The following is a 7371-nucleotide window of genomic DNA, read 5'->3' as shown; positions in this document are numbered from 1 at the left end:
CTAGTGTTTAATTAATTCAAAACTTGAATTAATTTAATTTAGTATATAATAATGTTTATGAAAATCACAATTTTGAAATATATTATTTATTTGACCAACTTTTAATTTAGGAACACTTCCAGTAATTAAAAGTTTCATTCCCCTTATAGAAGTCATAATTCTAATTTTTCTTGTGCCTATAAACTCCTTTATAAGTTGTTCAACACATTGAACTATTTTACTTCTCAACGGGATCTTGAAAGTTAGCACTTGCGTGGCCCTCAATGGTTCATTGATACAACCATCCGTGCGTTCACATATTAATATGATTCGGGACTAAACATGTCCTTATATGAGCATACCCTAATTGCTCCATTCTTAATTATCAACTCTTTTATAATAAGAACGTCAGAACTCAAGTCTGATAGTACCCAACCAATCATGTTAAATACCTAGCAGCATCGCTTACATGATTCCCTAGGTATCAAATGATAGTGCCTGCAAGAACGATTCAATTATGGTTAGCGTACAGTACGGTGCCTTCATCTCATATATCCCAACCGATTCGACAATTATTGGTATATCGAAAGCTGTCAAAGAATTGATAATATGTGTCATGTCGTAGTTGCATCGATGGTGTAATCTAAGAAACCACTTTCTTAATTACCACCATACTCTGATCAGAGATTTCAAACTACATACACATAGGATATCAATACCCGAAGGTAAGCGGTGAATCCCCGACTACAATGTATCAACTCCTATATGTTTCGACAAAACACCCAACCTTGCCACCTGATGACCCCATATGAGTCGGTAAACAAGTCAAAGTGCAATGCTAGCACATAGAGTCTCAATGTTATCCCGGGTCATAAGGACTAATAGTGTACAACCATAAACTAGGATGTTTCCACTCGACAAGTGTGAACCACTTGGAAAGTCCTTTATGGAGGGTTGTTCAGTGCACTCTAGAAGGAGCACCTATCTGCATGCTCGGACATCACAATGTCCCCTACCAATGAAAAATGGTACTCACATCGCAGATAATAGTCTCAAACTCGAGCGGCCTATATCCTTCTTAGCGGCTGCTGAATCGACTAGGAACTATTTAGAATATAGAGTATTGCAAATATGAGTTTAATGATACTCATCATATGAGCATCTCATAATCTTTCAACTATTTATATAATCAAGGACTTTATCTATGCAACTAGCATGGGTATACGGATAAAGATGTGCCAAAACAATAATTTCAAATATCATTAAAATAAAGATTGTTTATACATAGAGTTTCAATATGAACCCTCGGCCAACACTTGGCTCGACGGGCACCTACTCTAACAAAATCATTGTAACATCATATTAGTCACAATCACTTCATCTCCTTCAAATTTTCATATTTCCATCACTTATAAAAATTCAAACATATATAAATTATTATTTTTTAAACCAAGTATGCAAAATGTCTTTTAACATTAATGTTTCATCATATAATTCCATAAACATTTAAAATTAACATATTAACATTATTTACAGCATTCAGGGTACTGCCAGGACGTCTAACATTTTTCTAGTGTAAAATGACCGTTTTGCCCTTAGACTTAGAATTTTTCGATTTTGACTTTTTTAACTTTTACTAATTCGAGACTATCCCAAATAATTATTCAAGCTGAATTTTTTACTTCTAATATTTTTATTTAACGTAATCTCGAGGATTTTGATTTAATTCTCAATTAATAATTTGTCAAGCGTTTTAATCTCGAATTAATTCAAACTTAATATTTTCTTCTCAAACTTTAAACAAACATTATATACGTAAACAACCCTTGTGAACCATGAATCTACCCCCATTGACCATGTGATGCGATTCTTCAAACCACAAAAAGCAAACGCTCGAAAACAGAGTCACGCCCTCGATTCGATGAAAGAAAAAACGGCTGTGTTGTTCTGATCCTTTTGAACAAGTAAGTGTATAATATTCACCTCTAAATTACGAAAAATTTAGAAACAAATATTAACGAATAAACAATTGATCCCAAGCAAAACTTCAATGAACTCGGATTGTCGAACTCGTCTTTGACAATCTGAGTGAAGAACAATCGACAAACGCCACAAAACTTTAAAATTTGATAAGTTTGATTTGAGAAATACACAAATGTGTATACAAAGCCAAGATTCAAAATTGAGAGAAAAACTCGCAAATATGATTAAACTCGATGAATAAAAATGTTTACAATGAATAAAAAATGTTAATATATAGAAAATACATCAAAATCCGTAACTAGGGTTTCCATATCTAAAATCTGCACGGCGGCGCGCTGCGGCGCTGGTCTAGAAGCGCCTAGGCACTGAAGCTATGTAGAGCTAGTGACTAGGCGCTACAGGTTTGGCCTTACGAGCGCCTAGGCGCTAGATTGTAGCGCCTAGGCTCTTGGATACCTCTTCCAAGCGCTGCGAAGCTGCTTTCCTAGCGTTGTGGCGCTGGTCCATTCACCTTTCTCCACATTTAATAGTATTCATTTCGCCTTGAAGCTCACTTCCATGCATCACAACTCTTTTGAGGCTTGGAACCTGGCTTGCAAGCTCTTCTTGACCGTTTATGAATCCATGCAATGCTTCCTTGAACCTCCTTCCAATCCTTTGAACGTCCTACCGGCCAGATTCATATCACGATGGTTCGAACCCTTTTCCATTTATTTCACTATTTCGAACCCGAACTTGTTCTTCCGAGCCATCTCTCGTTTTTCCCGAACTACACCCGAGCCACCTCAAACCATCCCCTGACAAGACCACCTAGGGACCCTAATGACCAGCCCTGACCCATTTAACCAGCTCCTAGCCCATGCTGCGGCATCCCGCACACGACAAGAGCCGCGGTCGAAAAATTGCGTGCTAGGAATACTCACTCGACTAGGACTCTTTACTTGATGCACCACCTGAGCCCAAACCCTCCTGACCCTCACTGGACCACCCTCAGACTTAGTATAGACCATCCCAGCCAGCCGTGACTCCCTCCGCATAGCAGCTACCCTCGGGTTGCATGAGCAGTGTCCTCTCTCGCATGGAATCTTCCCTAGCCGTTTCACATGGATCCTAGCCATGCTAGGACTCTTCCTCATGCCCAACCATGTCCAGCTCGAGCCCTGGTCGAGCCGCACGTCTTGCTTCCACCTAACCGAAACCCTAGTGCACAAACCATGTGATTTTCTTTCAACCCTTCCCTAGCCCTGGTCCTGCCCTTAGCTCTGACTCATGTGGCCCCTAACTCGCTGGAAAAACATCTCTCCAAGTTACCCTATCACGGCAGCCCCTTTGTGCATCATTAAAACAAGTTCGAAACCACAAAATCATGAGTTATATGCATGTGTATCCATACAAACGAAAATACATCAAGTTTATCATGTTTTTGCATGCAAACATCGATCAAGCGTATGTTATGGTGTGAAGGATGCGAAAAAAGAGATTAAGGTGTGCCTTTGCGTATTTTACGCACGAAAAACAAGTTGAGATGCGAATAACGTCGACGAAACAAACATAGGATGAGTTCCCCTCAAAACCGATGCCTTCCCTTACTATGATTCTCGTGTGTTCATGTGTCGTTGCTGCTAGGAGAGTTCTTGTGTGTGTTGTGTGTGTATGATAAATGTCTTGTGACCAATTTGAACGGGTTTGGAAGTCGGTGTACGTGAGTTTCAGGGTTTTGGGGTAGAATTCAGGGCATTTATTTTGATTAAAAACTCAAGTGCAAGCCTAGGTCCATTAACCATGGTAAAGTAGGCTCATTAAGCCCATTAGTAAATATTTTGTTTAGGAAAGTTTGTGAAATTAATATTTGAGTTCTCAAAAAGATCCAATTTTTATTTAAAATCGATTACCGATTTAAAATATGACTCGTCATATAAAAACTCCTCAAAATACCCTAAAATTCGAAATTTTCATTTAAATACATAGATTAAACAATTAAAAATAATTGTTTAATAAAAATATTTTCCCTTATATAGTCTCCGATCTCCGTTAATCGATCGCATCTTGAATAGCTTTTCAAATACAGTTTTATGCATTCTAACAGAATACCATATTTTAAAAAATTAATCTTGCATATCATAATTAATTCATGTCAATAAAATCATTTAATTAGTCACTTTCCATATATTTGCATGCAGTTGGATTGCGTTATCGTAATTGGACCTTACAATAAACGTATCCATAACATATCTCATCGTATCAACATATACGTGTATCAGTTCTAGTCGATGAATCCATCTACATATAACCGCGGTACCCGGCGTCGGGGAAAACAACGACAGTATTACCCATCCACTGAGCCTTAGCCTTATATGTTCGTGTTCGTATTCGTATTAGTCACAACCAACTCCCCTCTTTCAAAAACATGATATCGTAAAAATCATGCATATACGTATATTTTCTTGAAACCAAGCATGCAATATATTTTTCGTATTTTCATAAAAATTCATGTTCACATTTGCACATAGATTATAAACATGCAATTTTTGTGATCAGGGCGATGTAAAGACTGCAAACTCGACCCATGTGAAAACGACCATTTTGCCCCTGGAAAACCCTAATTGACTATTTTACCCCTAGACCTCAAAATTTCGACCCGAAACCAATCGAACTCCTTAAAATACCTCAGAAAATATTTGTAATCATTTCTAAGAAGAAAACTTGAGCCTATGCAGGAATTTCTATAATTCATATAAAAACTTGGACCAGGGTCCCGGTTTTAATCTAAATTAACCCGGAACTCAACCGATCTTTTCCCAACTTAAACCATGACTTGAACCTACATGACCAGCCCTTAAACCACTTATTTCAGACCACCTAAGTCCCTCGAAAATGCCCGAACAGCTGCTGGAATTTCTGCCCAAGAACGATTCGAATCCAACTACATGCGAGCCTCCAATTCACGACCCTAGCCTCAAACTTCACATGTCCAGCCTCTAGCCAGACATTCTAGGACCAAGATCACACTTATGTGACCCAGCCTAGACCATCTATCACCAGCCATGCACACAGAAACGCGGCATTACCCGAAACAACCAAAAACCGAGTACCACCTACACTCAACCCCTTCGATCTACTCCAACCCACAACCAGCCCTGTTTAAGCCACAATAGATCAGTCTCAGAACCACCAAGGTCAGATCGATGGCCTTGAGTAGCCCTTGCACGGCTTCACCCCACTTGACAACCGACCGAGCCATCGAAGATCATAAACCTAGGAGATCCGATCATACCTTCAACCAACCAACACTGATCAGCTCTTAACCTTCGAAGACCTCTTCCTAGCCACGGTTTGAGTCCTATAACCCTCGATCCCGCAGCCCCCTTACATAAAAAATCAAAAACGTGAGTTGAGAAGGGTTAAAGTCCAACATATCCATGAAAAACCAACCATACATTGTTAGGATCGATGGGGGGATCATCGTTAAGCTACAATAGCTCGGTTCTTGAAATATTATTGGTGTTCAAACCAAGCGAAAAATACTCGAAATAATCCTTTGTATAAACCGATTAAATATTTTGTAAAGCATTTGAAATATATGCAAGTTGAATGAGTAAAAAATATTTTAGTTGAAGCATTTTATCAAACACTTGGTATCCAATATTTTGGTACTTTAAGAAAACACATAAAATGCTTAAACAATGCATCTTTAAAAATATGAAAATGATAAGTAAGTGCAATAAACAAATAGACACGAATTTGTTTATGGATGTTCGGAGACTTCAAATGCTCCTACGTCACCCCTTCTTCCTCTTGGGAAGGATTCACTAAAAGACTTTGATTTATACAACTCTTTGTACAAATCCACTCAGCTAGGACTTATGCTACAGTCTAAAGTGAACTCCTAGCACTTAAGATTGTAGGTACCACCTTACAATCAACATATTGTTTAAAGTCTCATATGCAAAGTGTAACGTACCGTACTTTTAACTACTTTAAAATTTTCGGAAAAATAATTTTTTTTATAAATAAATCGTGAACCTTAAAAATTCGATAAAACAAACTGTCCATCCCAAAGTATTTGTACAAAAGATCTCAAAGTAAAATTTGCCAAAAGTATTCGTTTAGAATCTCATAACCAGTAACATAAATCAGAGTATTTTTGAACATTCATAAAAACTTAAAACATGGCGGCCCTCGGGTTTAGCCTCCCGCTCAGTTCAAGCCAGCTCACTGGTCCTCACCCCTCGTCTCCTCAAATGCATCCTCACCTGCATCGATCAAGTCTAGTGAGTCTAAAGACTCAACACGTATAAACGGGAAGTAACGAGTACTACGTATTAAAATCACATGCAACTTCAAAATAGAACGTACATACTTGAACTTGAACGTGCATATAAAAGCTTGAACTCACATACATACATAGACGTGCCATAACATAAAACTTTTCATAAACGTGCTTGCATACTTGTACATACATGAACATTCATAAACTTCATCATTTTGCGTAGAGGCATGTTTCAAAGCAAGTGACCCATACATAATACGCCTGATCAGACTAAACCACAGTACTGGGCTGACAGGGAAAATTCACTGCCACAAACATGAGATCCTCGTTCATGCTTTAACGGGTGGATTGGTCCCCGGTCATGCTTTACCGCTTTCCAATCCTAATCTAAACCCGTTGTTGCTTTAACGGGGTGGAGAGGTCCTCGGCCACGTTCACCGACTTCCAAACCCATTCATAAATTGGTCACATGACATTTAGCATACCTCAAAAATAGAACGTTTTCTCATTTGCACGTCGAACATACTTACTTGGTGTCGATGGATTCGTTGGATCTCGCTTGGGACCGCTGCTGCACATACTAACATGGGTTTAACTACCTAATTTGCATAACTTAGAAGTAGATACTCAAGATCACCACCGAAGTGAATAAGTAGCTTATGACATTCTAGTTCTCTCGGGACTTGACCTCTCTTAATCATAGTACTAACCATTATTTTAAACCCCAAAAAAAAAACCTGATGTGGAGTCTAATTTTTTTTCCCAAAATATGAAGTACAGGGACCCCGTGCCCAGGTCCGGTTCCGGGTCCGTGTAGTTACTGCAAAATGTGTCGTGTAGAAAAGGGAAGGCACGAACCCCGTGCCTAGGTCCGTGTAGGGGTCCGTGTAGATACAGTAAAAACACACCAAAAAGAAGGAAGGGCACAGACCCCGTGCCAGGGTCCGTGTACGCTCGGTGAAAGTAAACCAACGGGAAATCATATACTCAAGGCTTATTTCTCCTAACTCTATCATCCCGACCATAAATCGACACCTCGAGACCCGGTCCTAGGATACCATAATAATGACTCAAGCCTATACAATTGTCCCAAAACAACCACGCATGACAAGTAACCAAATAAACCCGTGAACGCGACT

The sequence above is a fragment of the Primulina tabacum genome, chromosome 9 (assembly GCF_025594145.1).
Source record: "Primulina tabacum isolate GXHZ01 chromosome 9, ASM2559414v2, whole genome shotgun sequence".
Taxonomy (NCBI): domain Eukaryota; kingdom Viridiplantae; phylum Streptophyta; class Magnoliopsida; order Lamiales; family Gesneriaceae; genus Primulina; species Primulina tabacum.
Note: the sequence above shows the minus strand (reverse complement) of the source record.